The sequence below is a fragment of the Notamacropus eugenii genome, chromosome 2 (genome assembly GCF_028372415.1).
Source record: "Notamacropus eugenii isolate mMacEug1 chromosome 2, mMacEug1.pri_v2, whole genome shotgun sequence".
Classification (NCBI taxonomy): domain Eukaryota; kingdom Metazoa; phylum Chordata; class Mammalia; order Diprotodontia; family Macropodidae; genus Notamacropus; species Notamacropus eugenii.
In genome coordinates, this window is record NC_092873.1 from 392250009 (window position 1) to 392267571 (window position 17563).

At 35.6% G+C, this 17563-nt stretch overlaps 1 protein-coding gene across 6 annotated transcripts in view; it reads left to right on the plus strand.

Annotated features, from left to right (window-relative positions):
- MAP3K21 (mitogen-activated protein kinase kinase kinase 21) overlaps positions 1-17563 on the plus strand; it is a 65558-nt gene that overhangs the window by 21406 nt on the left and 26589 nt on the right. The gene's annotated exons all lie outside the window — the stretch shown is intronic.

A 17563-nucleotide genomic window follows, 5' to 3' on the forward strand; every position in this document is an offset into this window, starting at 1 on the left:
AAGTCACCTACTTGAACTTCTGGGGGCCAGGATGGCCGAGTGATCAGTAAATGCACTCTCCTCCCCTCTTGATGACTGTGAAAGAACCATAAAATATTTCCCCAGAAAAATCCTGTATGAGCGGGAACAGCAGAGGGGGCCTCATAACACCTGAGGCTAGGAAAATAGCTAAGGGGGATTCCTCCTACTGTGATGGAGGCAAACCAGAAAGACAGAGGACCCAGGGCAGAGAAACCTCGCACTAGGACCCAGACAAGCCTCAGCACCAGGAGAGGAGCTCCAGGAGGGGTGGGAACTTGCACTAGCTTCTAGGCGTGCCTCAGCACCAGGGGAAATGGGAAGACAATGGGGCAGCTGGGATCCCCTTTCCCTGAGCTTGCCTTTGCCTCAGTTCAGCTGAGGAGATCTTCCCTGACCAGAACACTCCTCCCCCACACTTAACAAGCTAACCTCAGGGCTGATCAGGGAATCACAAAACAAAAAGCTGCTCTTAGCTTTTTCACACCTCACTCAACACAAAGTTCTGTAGCTTCTAACTGAAAGAACCAGAAGCCACAACACATAATCAACATCATGAATAAAAAAAAAAAAAGCAAAATAAGCATGAAAAAACCATAGAATCTTTCTATGGGGCTAAGGACCAAAACACAAACACCAAAAAGGTCAGTGCTGAGACTGTACTTCCATCTGAAACTTCAGAAGGGACTATGAACTGCTCGCAAGCACAAGCAGCTTTCCTGGAACAGCTGAAGAAGGAAATAGAAGAAAAACTGGCCAATGATTTTAAAATTATAGAAAAAGAATTCACTGATGAGAACATCTCTTTGAAAAGGAAAATTGGACAAATGGAAAAAGAAGTACAAAAATTAACTGGAGAAAATAACTCCTTAAAAGGAAAAATTGGACAGATGGAAAAGGAGATGCAAAAGTTAACTGAAGAAAACAATTTGATAAAGATTAGAATTGGGCCAGTAGAAACTAATGACTCAATGAGACAGCAAGAATCAGTCAAACAAAATTGAAAGAAAGAAAAGATAGAAGAAAATGTAAAATATCTAATTGGAAAAACAACTGACCTGGAAAATAGATCCAGGAGAGAAAATTTAAGAATTATTGGCCTGCCAGAAAGCCATGATGGAAAAAAGAATCTGGACAATATCTTCCAGGAAGTCATCAAGGAAAACTGCCCAGAAGTGCTAGTTTCAGAGCGCAAAATAGTCATCGAAAGAATCCACCGGTCACCTCCCAAAAAGGATCCCAAACTCAAAACCCCAAGAAATATCGCTGCCAAATTCCAGAACTATCAAGTGAAGGAGAAAATACTACAGGCGGCCAGAAAGAAACAATTCAAATATCAAGGAGTTACAGTCAGGATCACATAGGACCTTGCAGCTTCTACATTAAAAGATGGAAGGAATCGGAATCCAATATTCCGTAAGGCAAAGGAGTTGGGACTACAACCAAGGATCAACTACCCAGCAAAGTTCAGCATAACATTTCAGGCAAGGAGAAAGTCATTCAGTGAAGTAAGGGATATCCAGAGCTTCCTGACCAAAATGCCAGAACTTAATAGACAATTTGGTCTTCAAATGCAGGTCTCAAGAGAATCATAAAAAGGTAAACGGGGGGAGGGGGGGAACAAAACAAAACAAAAAAAACTTCTTACTCAGTTTGGGCAAACTGTTTACCTCCCTATAAGGGAAGATGATACCTGTTAATCTTGAGAATTGTGCATCTATTATAAAATATAAAAGGGATATACATAGAGAGAATGGGTATAAAGTAAATGATGTCATGTTAAAAATATGATTTAAGTATGAGAAGGGATTATAACAGGAGGTGTGAAAAGAAGGAAGCAGAAAATGCTAAATTACATCGCAGGAAGAAGTACAAAATTATAGTAGAGGGAAAGAGGGGAGGGAGATGAGCATTGTTTGAGGGATACTCTCACCTGATTAGTTTCAGTAAACTTAAGTAGATAATCGTAACTAGCTCTATAGGCAGTAGGAGGAGAGAGGAGAAGAAAGGGGAGGGAAGCTAAAACGGAGGGAAGAAGCAATAAGGGTAAAGGGGAGTAAAAGGAAGGGGGGCTAAAAGAAGGAAGGGAAGGCTGCAGGAGGAGGTGGTAAAAAGTGAATACTATTGAGGAGGGATAGGGAGACAGGAGAGCTAAAAGCACAAATGGTGGGAAAGAGGATGGAGGGAAATACACAGATTGTAATCATAACTGTGAATGTGAATGGAATGAACTCTCCCATAAAATGGAGACGGATAGCAGAATGGATTAAAAGCCATAATCCAACAATATGTTTACAAGAAACACATTTGTTTACAAGAAACACATTTGAAATGGGGGGATACACACAGGATAAAGGTCAAAGGTTGGAGCAGAATATATTGTGCTTCAGCTGATGTAACAAAAGCAGGAGTAGCAATCTTAATCTCAGACAAAGCAAAAGCAGAAATAGATCTAATCAAAAGAGATAAGGATGGAAACTATATCCTGCTGAAAGGCACCATAGACAATGAAGCAATATCATTACTAAACATGTATGCTCCAAGTGGTATAGCGTCCAGATTCTTAGAGGAGAAGTTGGGGGAGTTGAAGGAAGAAATTGACAGCAAAACTATACTAGTGGGGGACCTCAACCTCCCCCTCTCTGACTAGTGGGAGACCTCAACCTCTCCCTCTCTAAACTCGATAAATCCAACCTCAAAATAAACAAGAAAGAGGTTAAGGAGGTAAATAAAACTCTGGATAAGGTAGATATGATAGATCTCTGGAGAAAATTGAATGGGAATAGAAAGGAATATACCTTTTTCTCAGCAGTACATGGCACATTTACAAAAATTGACCATGTACTAGGACATAAAAATCTCACAATCCAGTGCAGAAAGGCAGAGATAATCAATGCATCCTTCTCAGATCATAATGCAATAAAAATGATGTGTAATAAAAGGCCATGGAAAGATAAACCAAAAATCAATTGGAAACTCAATAATATAATCCTAAAGAAGGAGTGGGTTAAAGAAGAAATCATAGAAACAATCAACAGCTTCATTCAAGAGAATGACAATAATGGGACAACCTACCAAATCTTATGGGATACTGCAAAAGCAGTTCTTAGGGGAAGTTTTATATCTTTGAATGCCTACATAAATAAAATACAGAAAGAGGAGATCAATGACTTGGGCATGCAGCTGAAAAAGCTAGAAGAAGAACAAATTGAAAATCCCCAAGTAAATACCAAATTAGAAATACTGAAAACCAAAGGAGAGATTAATAAAATTGAAATTAAGAAAACTATTGAATTAATAAATAAAAGCAATAGTTGGTTTTATGAAAAAACTAATAAAATTGATAAACCTTTGGTCAATTTGATTAAAAAAAGAAAGAAGAAAATCAAATTACTAATATTAAAAATGAAAGGGGTGAACTCACCTCCAATGAGGAGGAAATTAAAACAATAATTAGAAATTAAAATTTAATTATTGCCCAACTTTATGCCCACAAATTCGATAATCTAAATGAGATAGATGAGTATTTTAAAAAATACAAGTTGACCAGTTTAACAGAAGAGGAAGTTGAATGCTTAAACAACCCCATCTCAGAAAAAGAAATTGAATAAGCCATCAATGAGCTCCCTAGGAAAAAAATCTCCAGGACCAGATGGATTCACAAGTGAATTCTGTCAGATATTTAAAGAACAGTTAATTCCAATACTATATAGACTATTTTTGAAAATTGGGGAAGAAGGAGTCCTCCCAAATTCTTTCTATGATACAAATATGGTTTTGATACCCAAACCAGGAAGAGACAAAACAGAGAAAGAAAATTAGAGACCAATTTCCCTAATGAATATAGATACAAAAATTTTAAATAAGATTTTAGCAAAACGAATACAGCATCTCATCACGAGAATAGTACATTATGATCAGGTAGGATTCATACCAGGGATGCAGGGCTGGTTCAACATTAGGAAAACTATTAGCATTATCGATCATATCAACAACAAAACTAACAAAAACTACATGATCTTCTCAGTAGATGCAGAAAATGCTTTCGACAAAATACGGCACCCATTCTTATTAAAAACACTGGAGAATATAGGAATAAAGGGAACTTTCCATAAAATAATAAGCAGTATCTATCTAAAACCTTCAGCAAGCATTATATGCAATGGGGATAAGCTAGATGCATTTCCAATAAGATCAGAAGTGAAACAAGGATTTCCATTATCACCACTGTTATTCAATATGGTACTAGAAATGTTACCATAGACATGATAAAGAAATTGAAGGAATAAGAATAGGCAAAGAAGAAACTAAGTTATCACTCTGCAGATGATATGATGATATACTTAGAGAATCCCAGAGACTCAAGTAAAAAACTACTTGAAATAATAAACAATTTTGGCAAAGTTGCAGGTTACAAAAGAAACCCGCACAAATCTTCTGCATTTCTATATATTAGCTACAAAGTCCAACAGCAAGAGATAGAAAGAGAAATCCCATTTAAAGCTAGGGTAGACACTATAAAATACTTGGGAGTTTACCTGCCAAAACAAACCCAGGGACTATATGAACACAATTACAAGACACTTTTTGCACAAATAAAGTAAGTTTTAAGTAAGTGGAAAAACATCAGTTGCTCATGGGTAGGCTGAGCTAATATAATAAAAATGACAATTCTGCCTAAATTAATTTACTTATTTAGTGCCATACCAATTAAACTATCAGATAATTATTTTCTAGAGCTGGATAAAATAATATCAAACTTCATCTGGAAGAACAAAAGATTTTAGCAAAATGAATACAGCATCTCATCACGAGAATAATACATTATGATCAGGTAGGATTCATACCAGGGATGCAGGGCTGGTTCAACATTAGGAAAACTATTGGCATTATCGGTCATATCAACAACAAAACTAACAAAAACCACACCAATTGGATTCTGATATCCAGAATATCAAAGGGACTAATGAAAAGAAATTCTAGAGAAGGTGGCCTAGCACTACCAGACCTCAAATTGTACTATAAAGCAGCACTTATCAAAACCACTTGGTATTGACTAAGAAATAGAAGGGTAGAAGGGGAATAGACTTGGCACTCAAGACACAGTAGGCAAGAAATATAGCAACCTCCTGTTTGATAAACCCAAGGACTCTAGTTTCTGGGATAAGAACTTACTTTTCGACAAAAATTGCTGGGAAAACTGGATAACAGTGTGGCAGAAACTAGACATAGACCCATGCCTGACACTACACAAGAATAAAGTCCAAATGGGTACATGATCTAGGTATAAAGATTGATACCATGGACAAACTAGAGGCGCAAGGAATAGTGTATTTATCAGATTTATGGAGAAGGGAGGAATTTTTTACTAAAGAAGACATAGAAAGCATTATGAAATGCAAGATGGATAGTTTTGATTACATTAAACTGAAAAGTTTTTGCACAACGAAACCCAATGCAACCAAAATTTGGAGGGATGTAGTAAATTGGGAAAGAATTTTTACAGCTAATCTCAGGGATAAAGGCCTCATTTCTAGAATATATAGAGAACTGAGCCAAATATATAACTATACAAATCATTCCCCAATTGATAAATGGTCAAAGGATATGAACAGACAATTTTCAGAGGAAGAAATTAAAGATATCTGTAATCATATGAAAAAATGTTCTAAATCACTTTTGATTAGAGAAATGCAAATCAAAACAGCTTTGAGGTACCACATCACACCTATAAGATTGGCAAACATGACAGAACAAGAAAATGATAAATCTTGGAGAGGATGTGGGAGAGTTGAAACACTAATTTATTGTTGGTGGAGCTGTGAGCTCGTCCAACCATTCTGGAGAGCGATTTGGAACTATTGCCCAAAGGGCTACAAAAATGTTCATACCCTTTGACCCAGCAATATCGCTACTAGGACTGTAGCCCCTAGAGATCATAAAAATGGGAAAGGGTCCCACATGTACAAAAATATTTTATAGCAGCACTCTTTGTAGTTGCCAAAAACTGGAAGTCAAGGGGATGCCCATCAATTGGGGAATGGCTGAATAAATTATGGTATATAAATGTAATGGAGTACTATTGCACCATAAGAAATGATGAACAAGAAGACTTCAGGGAGGCCTGGAAGGACTTATATGATCTGAGGCTGAGTGAAAGGAGCAGAACCAGGAGAACTTTGTGCACAGCAACAGCCACAGTGTGTGACAGTTTTTTCTGGTAGACTTGAAACTTCGTAATAATGCAAGAACTTAAAAAAAAAAAATGCCAACGGTTTTCTAAGGTAAAATACCTTCCACACTCAGAGAAAGAACTATGGAATTCATTCACAGAATGTAGCAGATCATGTTTGTGTGTGTGTGTGTGTGTGTTTGTGTATTATGTTTTGATTTGTTATATGATTTCTTCCATTTATTTAATTCATCTACATAGCATGACTATAGTGAAAACATATTCAAAAGGAAAGTATATGTAGATCCTATATAGAATTCTATGCTGTCTTGGGGAGAGAGGGGGGTAGTGAGGGGTAGGTGTGGGGGGGTTAAAATCTAAATTTTATAGTAGCAATTGTAGAACGTTAAAAAAAATAAAATTTAAAAAACAAACAAACAAGAAACCCAGTAGGAGACCGTTAGCCCCAGCACAGGTTCGGAACAAGGCCCTGTGGCCCCAGGACAGAAGTAGGTGAGAGGCTTCCCCCTCCCCCTGCTCCTGGAGCAGTACTGGGGTCCCCTCCCTTCCCTACATGCACAGGTATGGCTCAACACTGGGGTATCTCTCTTCCCCGTTCCCCCAACCCTAATTATACTACCAGGTCCCCTGCTCACCCTAGCACAGCATTAGATGTTACTGGCATAATACCAGACTAGCAGTCAGGGCCTGCAGTCCCTGGCACAAGAAGCTTGGAACAGTGCCTCTCTACCCCAGTAGTAGAGTTCAACTTTAAAAGTAACAAAATAAGCTAGGAAAAAATGAACATAAAACATACAAAAAAGAACATGAGTATAAAAAGTTATTGTTGTAACAAGGAAGATCAAAACGCAAACTTAGAAAAGGACAACTTTGTTAAAATGCCTAAAATCAAAGTCTCAAAGGAAAATGAGAATTGATCTCAGACCGAAAAAGAACTTTTGGAACAGCTCAAAAAGGACTTAAAAAATAAAATAAGAGATGTAGAAGAAAAATTGGGAAAAGAGAATGATGCAAGAGGGGAAGAAAAAGAGTTAACAGCTTGATAAAGGAAGCACAAAAAAAAAAAATGGGAAAAGATGTTTAAAAAAAATTATTAAAGAAAACAACCCCTTAAAAAGTAGAATTGGCCAAATAGAAAAGGATGTAAAAAAACTAACTGAAGAAAATAATTCGTTAAAAACCAGAATTGGGCCGGTGAAAGCTAATGACTCCATGAGATATCAAAAATAATAAAATCAAAAGAATGAACAAATAGAAGAAAAATGTAAAATATCTCATTGGAAAAATAGCTGATTTGGAAAATAGATCCTGGAGAGATAATTTAAGAATTATTGGACCACTTGAAGGCTATGATCAAAAAAAAGGACTTGGACATCAAGAAATTATCTTTTGTTGTGGAGATGAAATATTGGATATTGAAGGGATGGATGTCTGTCAATTGAGAAATGGCTGAACAAGCTGTGTTGTATGAATATAATTGAATACTATTTATTATACAATAAGAAATGATGAGCAAACAGATTTCAGAAAAACCTAGAAAGACTTGTATGAACTGATAAAAAGTGAAATGAACAGAACCAGGAAAACATTTCTGTGATCAACTATGAATAACTCAGCTCTTCTCAATAACAAAGTGATCCAAAATAAATCCAAAGGACTCATGATAGAAAATACTATCTGCCTCCAGATAAAGAACTGATGAATTCTGATTGCAGATTGATGCATGCTTTTTTTTCATTTTTTTCTTTTGATCTGTTTCTTCTTTCACAACTGTGACTAATATGGAAATATGTTTTACATAATAGCACATGTATTAACCTATATCAAATTGCCTACCATTTTAGGAAGAGGGGAGGGGAGGGAGAAGAATTGGATCTCAAAATCTTGTAAACATGAATGTTAAAAATTGCCTTGACATGTAATTGGGAAAAAATAAAATACCGTTTTAAAAAAAAAAATTGATCTTCAAATACAGGACTCAAGAGAATCATAAAAGTTAAAAAGGAAAGAGAAAACATAATTCGATAAAGCCAAAAATGTGTGTATCCCTTCCTGGGAAGATGATACTTGCAACTTTTAAGAACTGTATCACCATTTGCAGTTAGTATATATAGACTGAGGGTGGTCATATAAAGTAACTTTAATTGGATGATATTCCCCCCCCAAAAAAAGGGGGGGCTAAGAAAGGGAACTACACTGGGAACAGAAGGAAGGGAGAGATAGAATGAGGTAAATTATCTCACATGAGTCATGGAAGACCTGTTACAACAAAAAGAGGGGAATATGGGAGGTGGGACAGTGGGCATTGCTTGAACCTTACTCCATCAGAATTGGCTGAGAGAGAAAATGATGTACACAATCAGGTATAGAAATCTATCTTGCCTTATAGGAAAGAGTGGGAGTGACTGACAAGGATGGAAGACAGATTGGGGGAGGCAAGACCCTGGTGAAAAGGGAAAGGGTGAAAGGAGATAGAGAAGGATAAACAGGTTTCTTATTTACAAGAAACACTTGAGGCAGAGGGACACAGAGTAAAGTTAAGGGACTGAGCAGAATCTGTTATGCTTTGGCTGACGTAAAAAAAGAAATCAGGGGTAGCAATCATGATTTTAGACAAAGCAAAAGCAAAAATAGATCTAATTAAAAGAGATAAGGAAGGAAACTATCTCTTGTTAAAAGGTACCATAGATGATGAAATAATATCAATATAAATATATATGCACCAAGTGGTATAGCATCCAAATTCTTAAAGAAGAAGTTAAGTGACTTACAGGAGGACAGCAAAACTATACTAGGTGGGGGACCTCATCTTTACCCTCTCACACTAGAAAAATCTAATGATAAAATAAACAAGTAGAAAGTTAGGGAGGTGAATAGAATTTTAGAAAAGTTAGATATGATAGACTGCTGGAAAAAAATGAATGGGGATGGAAAATAATATACCTTTTTCTCAGTGGTACATGGCACCTACACAAAAATTGACTGTATTAGGGCAGAAAAACCTCACAGATGTAGAAAGGCAGAAAGATTAAATGCATCCTTTTAAGATCATAATGCAGTGCAAATTATGTGTAATAACGGGCCAGGGAAAGATAAAAACTAATTGGAAACTAAGCAATCCTGAAAAATGAGTGGTCAAAGAACAAATCATAGAAATAATCAATAATTTCACAAAAGAGAACAATGATGAGACAGCATATCAAAACTTGTGGGAAGCAAGCAGAGCAGTACTTAGGGGAAAACTTGTATCTCTAAACTCTTACAGTAATAAAATAGAAAAAAGAACAGATCAGTGAATTGAGCATACAACTAAAAGAAACCAGAAAAAGAACAAATTAAAAATCCCCAATTAAACACTAAGTTGGGAAATCTTGAAAATCAAAGATGAAATGAATAAAATTGGAAGTAGGAAAACTTATTTAGCTAATAAGACTAGCACTTGGTTTTATGAAAAAAGCCAATAGGGTGAGCTGTGGTTAATTTGATTTAAAAATTAAGGAAATCCAATTACCAGTGTCAAGAATAAAAAGGGAGACTTTATCACCAAAGAAGGTGAAATCAAAGCAATTACTAAGAGCTATTTTGCCCAGTTATATACCAATAAATTTGACAGTCTAAGCAAAGTCAGTGAATATTTACAAAAATATAAATTGCCTAGATTAATGGAAGAGGAAACATAATACTTAAACAACCCCCTCTTAGACAAAGAATTTAAACAAGTCTTTAATGAACTCCCTAAGAAAAAATCCCTGGGGCCAGATGGTTCCCGAGTTGAATCTACCAAACCTTTAAAGCACAATTAATTACCGCACAATATAAATTATTTGGGAAAAATCTGCAGAGAGTCCTACCAAATTCCTTTTATAATGCAAATGTGCTACTATTACCTAAACTAGGAAGAAGTAAAACAAAGAAAACTACAGACCCAATTTCCCTAATGAATATTGATGGAAAAATTTTAAATAAAATACCAACAAAAAAATTACAGCAATATATCACAAGGATCATACACTGTGATCAGGTGGAATTTATACCAGGAATGCAGGGGTAGTTCAGTATTAGGAAAACTATCCACATAATTGACTGTATCAGTAACAAAAGTAACAGAAATCATAGGATTATCTCAAAATACAGCACTAATTTCTACTAAAAAAAAAAACCAGAAAGCATAGGAATAAATGGAGTTTTCCTTAAAATAATAAGCAGTATCTAAAATCATCAGCAAAAATTTTATGTAATGGGGATAAGGTAGAAATATTCCCAGTAAGATCAGGGGTGAAACAAGGATGCTCATTATCACTGCTCTTATTCATATTGTACTTGAAAAATGCTATCTTTAGCAAAAAGAGAAGAAAAAGAAATTGAAGGAATTAGAATAGACAGTGAAGAAACAACTTGTCATTCTTTGCAGATGACATGATGGTATACTTAGAATATCGTAGAGAATACTAAATAAACTACTTGAAACAATTATCAACTTTAGCAAAGTTGCGGGATATAAAATAAACCCATATAAACATCAGCAGTTCTTAAACATTACCAACAAAGCCCAGTAGCAAGAGATAACTGTAGATAATATGAAGTATTTGGGAGTCTACCTGCAAAGACAAACCTAGGAACTGTATGAACAGTTACGAAATACTTTTCACATAAATAAATTGAGATCTAAACAGTTGGAAAAATGCCAGTTGTTCATGGGTAAACCAAACCAGTATAATAAAAAATGACAATTCTACCTAAATCAATTTACTTATGCAGTGCCACACCAAACAAACTACCACAAATTAATTTTATAGAACTTTAAAAAATTGACCATTCATTTGAAAGAACAAAAAGTCAAGAATATCATGAGAATTAATGAATAAAATATGAAGGAAGGTGGACTAGTCATACCAGATCTAAAACTATGTAGTAAAGTAATAATCATCAACATTATCTGGTACTTGGTAAGAAATAGAGTGCTGGGTCAGGGGAATAGATTAGGCATACAATACAAAGTAATAAATGACCGTAGTAATCTAGAGTTTGATAAACCCACAGACCCCAGCTTCTGGGACAAGAACTCAGTATTTGACCAAAAAAACTGCTGGGAAAATTGGAAGACAGTATGGCAGAAACTAGATGATACACCATATATCAAGATAAAAGTCAAGCTGGGTACATGATTTAGACATAATGGGTGATACCATGAGCAAATTAGGAGAGCGAGCAATAGTTTTTCTATCAGATCTATGTAGAAAGGAAGAATTTTTGACCAAACGAGATAGAGAGCATTACTTGATATAAAATACTTAATTTTTTATTATATGAAATTAAAAAGTTTTTGCACAAACAAAATCAATGCTCCCGAGATTAGAAGGAAAGCAGAAAGCTAGAAATAAGTGTCTCTGATAAAGGCCTCATTTCTCAAATATATTGAGAACTAAGTCATATTTATAAGAATACAAATCATTCCCCAGCTGATAAATGATAAAGGATATGAACAGGCAGTTTTCAGATGAATAAATCACAGGTATCTGTAGTTATATGAAAAAATGCTCTAAATCACTGTTGTTTAGAGAAATGCAAATTAAAACAACTCTGAGGTATGACCTCACATCTATCAGATGGCTTAATATGACAGAAAAGAAAATTGATAATTGTTGCAGGAGGTGTGGGAAAATTGGGACACTAATCCAACCACTCTGGGTCAATTCTGGAGATCAGGTTGGAACTGTGTCCAAAGGGCAATCAGACTGTTCATACTTCTTGATCCAGTAATACTAGTACTTAGGTCTGTATTCCAAGGAAAGTTTTTTAAAAAGGCAAGGGGGAGGAGGATTTATTTATACATAAGATATTTATAGCAGCTCTTTTTGTGATGGCAAAGAACGGGAAATTGAGGGGATGCCTATCAGTTGGGGAATGGTTGAACAAGTTGTGGTATATGAATTTAACAGAATAGTATTGTACTATAAGAAGTGACAAGCAGGATAATAGACCTAAATGAATTGATGCAAAGTGAAGTGAGCAACACCAGGAGGACATTTTTATGCAATAGCAACAACACTGTACTATATGATCAACTATGAATGACTTATCTATTCTCAGCAATATATTGATCCAAGACGGTTCCAAACGACTCATGAGGAAGAATGCTATTCACATCCAGAAAAGGAACGGAATGCAGACTGAAGCATACTTTTCACTTTATTTTTTTAATGATTTTTTTATGGTCTGTTTCTTCTTTCACAATGTGATTGATGTGGAAATATGTCTTACATGATTGCACATGTATAACCTATATCAAATTGCTTACAGTCTTAGGGGAAGGGAGGGAGGAAAGGAGAAAATTTGGAATTCAAAATTTTTTAAAAAATGAATTACAATTTGTCTTTAAGTGTAATTGGAAAAAAAAAATGCCTGATTTATTAAGCAATGTATACTTGTTGAGTATTTCCAGACAGCACCTCGCTTTTCAGAATTAGATATTCTGAGGTATAGATTCACTGTAATCAGCACAAATTCACTTTTCAAGAGTAATTTTAAAGAATAAAGAAACAATCTGTTATCTAATTCTAAGTTAATTGTGTAGTTATAAGAGCCAATAATGCAAGAATAGATTCAGGAGGACTATTTAAGGCAGAATACAAATGAGGTTGTTCAGAATTGTAATAAGACTATTGTAGGATCTCAAAAGACAGTTTGTATTGGGCTGCTTTATAGCATGCATATCATGGGTTCATTCAAAGGAATGTAAAATCAAATTAATACTTTTGTGTATGAAAAACAAAGATTTAGATAGCACTCCTAGTTTAAATGAGCAAATATGCAATTTGTTTGAACCAATTGGAAGAGAAAAATAGATTGAGATAAGTAAGGCTAACACTACTAAAGTTTTGTGACTGATGGAGTTAGTAATGAATTTCATGTATAAAATGTGGTTAGTAATGCATATATATTAATCCTGTAGCTGTGTCTCACACATTCAGAGGTACAGTGAGGATTAATAGGTAATTAGTTAATAATTTTATAGTGCTGTAATATTTCTAAGTCAAAAGTATTTAATGAAGTTTTAATTAAATATTTTTACTAGCTTTATAGTAAAACCTGATGCTTGGGTAAAATATCAGTCTTCTAAGCAATTTAATAAATTGAGATTATAAAAACTAGGAAAACATAATACGAATAACTTTGAGCTTGCTAGGGATCTAATAATTCTGTTCTCTGTGCCTGTTAATGTGGAAGTGTTAGAAACATCTATATTATCTAAGAAATATATGTAACAGATTATGTGTCTGGAATTTGATTTTCTTGTAGACTGATTAAAGAACCCAAGAATTAGGAAATAAACAAAAAAAGCCTCTCAGTAACCAAAATAGGTTTCCCACAGTAGGTGTCTTGTAGTCCATGTTCTCTGCAAGCCCTTGCTCAGACTATGTACTTATCTTAGAAACCATTCTAATACATATCAGTTTATTTAATTTCCAAACACAGCAGTTGAAAAGTAACAAATTAGAACAAGGGAGAGGGCCTACAATATGGGTAAACATGATGATCGCAGAGAGCAATGTTCCTTGGCAGTCTTAATTACATGGGAGTTGAGAAAAACTACTGCAGAAAGCAAATGAAAGAATCCAAAAAGTATAGCAACCTGGAATCTTTTCTCATAGCAGCATCCAATCCTATACATCCCAACAAGCTCTGTATTACAACATGGCATAGTTATTGTTCTTAAAGGAAACATTGTGGCTTTACATACTGGAAGAGAGGAATTGGGGAGGCCTTGGTTCAAATTCAACCTGTGATTTCATTAAAATGTCAAGTCTCCTCTCAGCATCAGAAAACTCTTACCTATGAAGTAATAGTTCTAATCTGTCTTGACAGAAGGAATACCTATACTTAAAAAATCCTAGAACTGTGATGTATTGACAATCATTGATGGCTCCTACTGATGTATTACCTATTGAAGTATGTTGAGTATAAGTTTTAAAACTCAAGGATGTATGTAACACATTTTACAAAGATATTTTCATTATTGTTCAAATTTTTTAAAGTATTTAAGGGAGAACTTTTCTCTCTCAGGGAAAACCCTCCATCTAGAATTATTTCTTTCTCAAGGATTCATTGTAATTAAGGTTTTATTGTACTCACTAACTGGAATAAAGTTTTGGTGTCTTTAGATTTAGAAAATCTCTAGATATTCATAGAACCATTTTAGAGCTAGTAAATGACTTTTGAAATCATTTAATACAAACTCCCCCCCCCCCCATTTTACAGATGAACTAAAACCAAGAGAAATTAATGAGTTACCTAAGATCATACAACTATTTTAGCACAGAGATTCACAAAGTCAGTTAACAGAATTTTAGAATTGGAAGGCACCTGAGCAACCAGACCTGAAAAAAGATAACACATATCCTGATATCACATATCTAACAAGTGGTCATCTAGCATTTGCTTGAAGAGCTCCAGTGAAAGGGAAACTCACCACTTTTTGAAACAGCCCATTCTACTTATGAGTAGCTCTTATCATTAGGTATTTTTTTCCTGCCATCAATCCTAAATTTCTATCTTGGCAACTTCGATCCATTGCTTCTGGTTTTGCCTTCGGGGACCAGCAGAATAAATCTAATTCCCCCTTCCATGTGACAACCCTGCCAGATTGTGGAAGACAGATGTCGTATACCCACTGAATCTTCTCTTCTGCAGGCCAAATGCCCCCATTTCCTTTAACCAATCTTCATACAGCCATGAACTGATGTTTTTCACCATCCTGCTTATCCTATCCTCTTCCAGGTACTTTATGGCTTTTCAAAGTCCTTCCTGACAAGTGATGCTCAGAACCAGAACACAATAATGTATACACAGTATATCATACAGCAGAATTATCATCTTAGTTTTGGAAGCTATATCTCACTTTTAATGTAGTCTGAAATTGTGTTTACTTTCTCAATTGTTGTATCATACCCTGGCTACTTCTTAAACAGGCCTATTCAATGAATGGGCGTTACCTCACCCTAAGTGAGTACCTGAATATACCTTGTCCTAAAGGGCCCAAGGTCTCCCAGTGCATCCTAGGTCATCTCCAGTCATCCTAACTGGATTCAGATGGCTGTGGAGGAGAAGTGAGGCTGGTGACCTGCATAGCCCTCCTTCACTCAAAACAAAGTCAAGGGCAAGTCATGTTATCATATCTGTGATGGCATGGTCTTCTTCAGCAATGAAGGATGAACATAATCATGCTAATGACTCATGTCTTTCAGACAAGTTCTTATCCAGCTTTACCTCCCCATCTTGTACTTGTGAAGTAAATTTTTTGAACAAAAGTATAAGACTTGACACTTTAACCATGGTAAAGCTTCATATTCTTAGATTCAGTCCAGTGTTCTAGGCTTCCAGAGTCTTTTGGAATTCTGACATTTCATCTAACCTTTGTTAGCTCTCTTTACCAGCCTCTCATCATCTGCAGAATTAATAAGCATGCCATCTGTGTCTTTATTCAAATCACTGTTAAATGTTAAATAGTGGTATCAAGAACAGATTCCTTGGGTACTCCAATGGAGACCTGTTTCTAGGTTCATATGAGCCACTGATTATTCTGTGATTCTGGGGAATCAATTGCCATTCCAATTCAACTATAGTTGTTTCCAGAGAATCTCATAATATAAATATATTATTCTTAATTATATATTCAATATATATTATATATTATATATATTATACTTCATTTTAGAAATCCCAGGCTTAATAACTCTTCTTCCTTTATACTGTCCAGAGATGGATGTACAAATCCCCCCTCCCCACTCCCTGCTGCTCCGCCTTGCAAGTAATACAACAGGGGAGAGTTGTAAAGTTCACTGCTGAGGATATTGTTTCAGGGAAAGCAGGATGGGCAGGAGAAGAGTTTGTCCTATTGCCGTTTGGTAGCCTCTTATCTTTTACCAGTGGTTCTTTTGAGGTATAGTTCTGGTAATGAAATTTCCATTTCCTTTTTCTATTGGCTGTAGCTGAGAACTTCTGAGTTTTTGTGTTTGTATCATCAGTGATGATTTGTCTCAATTGATTTGCTAGGCAGTTCTAACTGATCCTGAAATTAAGTTTAGTTGAGTGAGCTAAATGCTTATATGCCTATTATGTGCAAGACACAATTCTAGATGCAATCTCCCCTTATAACCAATCATTTCCTAAGTCTTACCCATTCTTTCTAATCAATTACTTAATAAGTATTAAGTGCTTACTCTAGGCCAGGCACCATGTTAGGTGCTGGGGGATATAAAAATGAAATGGCCCCTCCCTTTGAGGAACTTAATTTTCCATCAGAGGAAATATGCCTACATATATATATAAGTAAATAGAAAATACAGGGACAGAGATAGGGACTGAACCTGTGATTTCATTTGAATAGATACTCCCTGGTAAAGAAATGCTCTCTACCAATTCAGGTAAGCAATACCTTATACTCTTAGAGAGTTGCATAGACCAGAAGTGTCAGACACATGGCCCATGGGTGACATGTGGCCCACAACACTCCGGAGTATGTCCCAAACAAGATTAGAATGTAGTTCTTAACTGATTTTAATATGCTGAAGTAGTGATGGTGATAATATTTTTTACATGTGTATGTATAACCATATGTGGTTTTCTAAGTCAGTATGAGGCCTATAGGGAACCTTTTGTACAGTTTAGTGGCCCATATTTCAATCTGAGTTTGATACCACTAGCCTAGACTACTAAGTGATATACCTATGATCTCACAGCCAGTATATGTCAGATTTGAGCTAAGGATTTTTGTCTCTAAGGCCAGCTCTCTATTCATGATACCCCATGTAGCTTTTCACTTTGTATACAAAATATATACAAAGTTAATAAAAAATAATTTTTGGAATGCAGGGATTAGTTGCTGAAGGGATCAGGAAAGACTTCATTTAGGAGGCAGCACTTGAGCTAAATTCTGAAAGGAGCTAGTTCTTCTGAGAGGTATAAGTTTGGAAGACAAGTTTGAGAGAGAGCCTGTGCAAAGGCACAGAGAATAGAGGTGCAGTATTTTGTACGAATGGAGGAATATCAAGTGATTGAAGTATAGTTTGTGAAGGGCAGTGATTTATAACCAGCTTGGAAAACTAGGCCAGACTCAGATTATGAAGAGTCTTCAAGTGTCAAGCAAAGCAGTTTGTATTAATCCCAGAGGCAATAGGGAGCCACAAAACTTTCAGAAGAGACCTGTTACAGAAAAAGAATGTAATTCAGATTAAAAGGGCTGAAAATTGAGTAAGAAGTTAGGAGGAGATGGAGCTGAGAAGTATAGATTTTTTTTTTTTAGAAGTGGCTGTGAAAAGTTGGAGACATCTTGGATGATAGTTTAAGGGAATG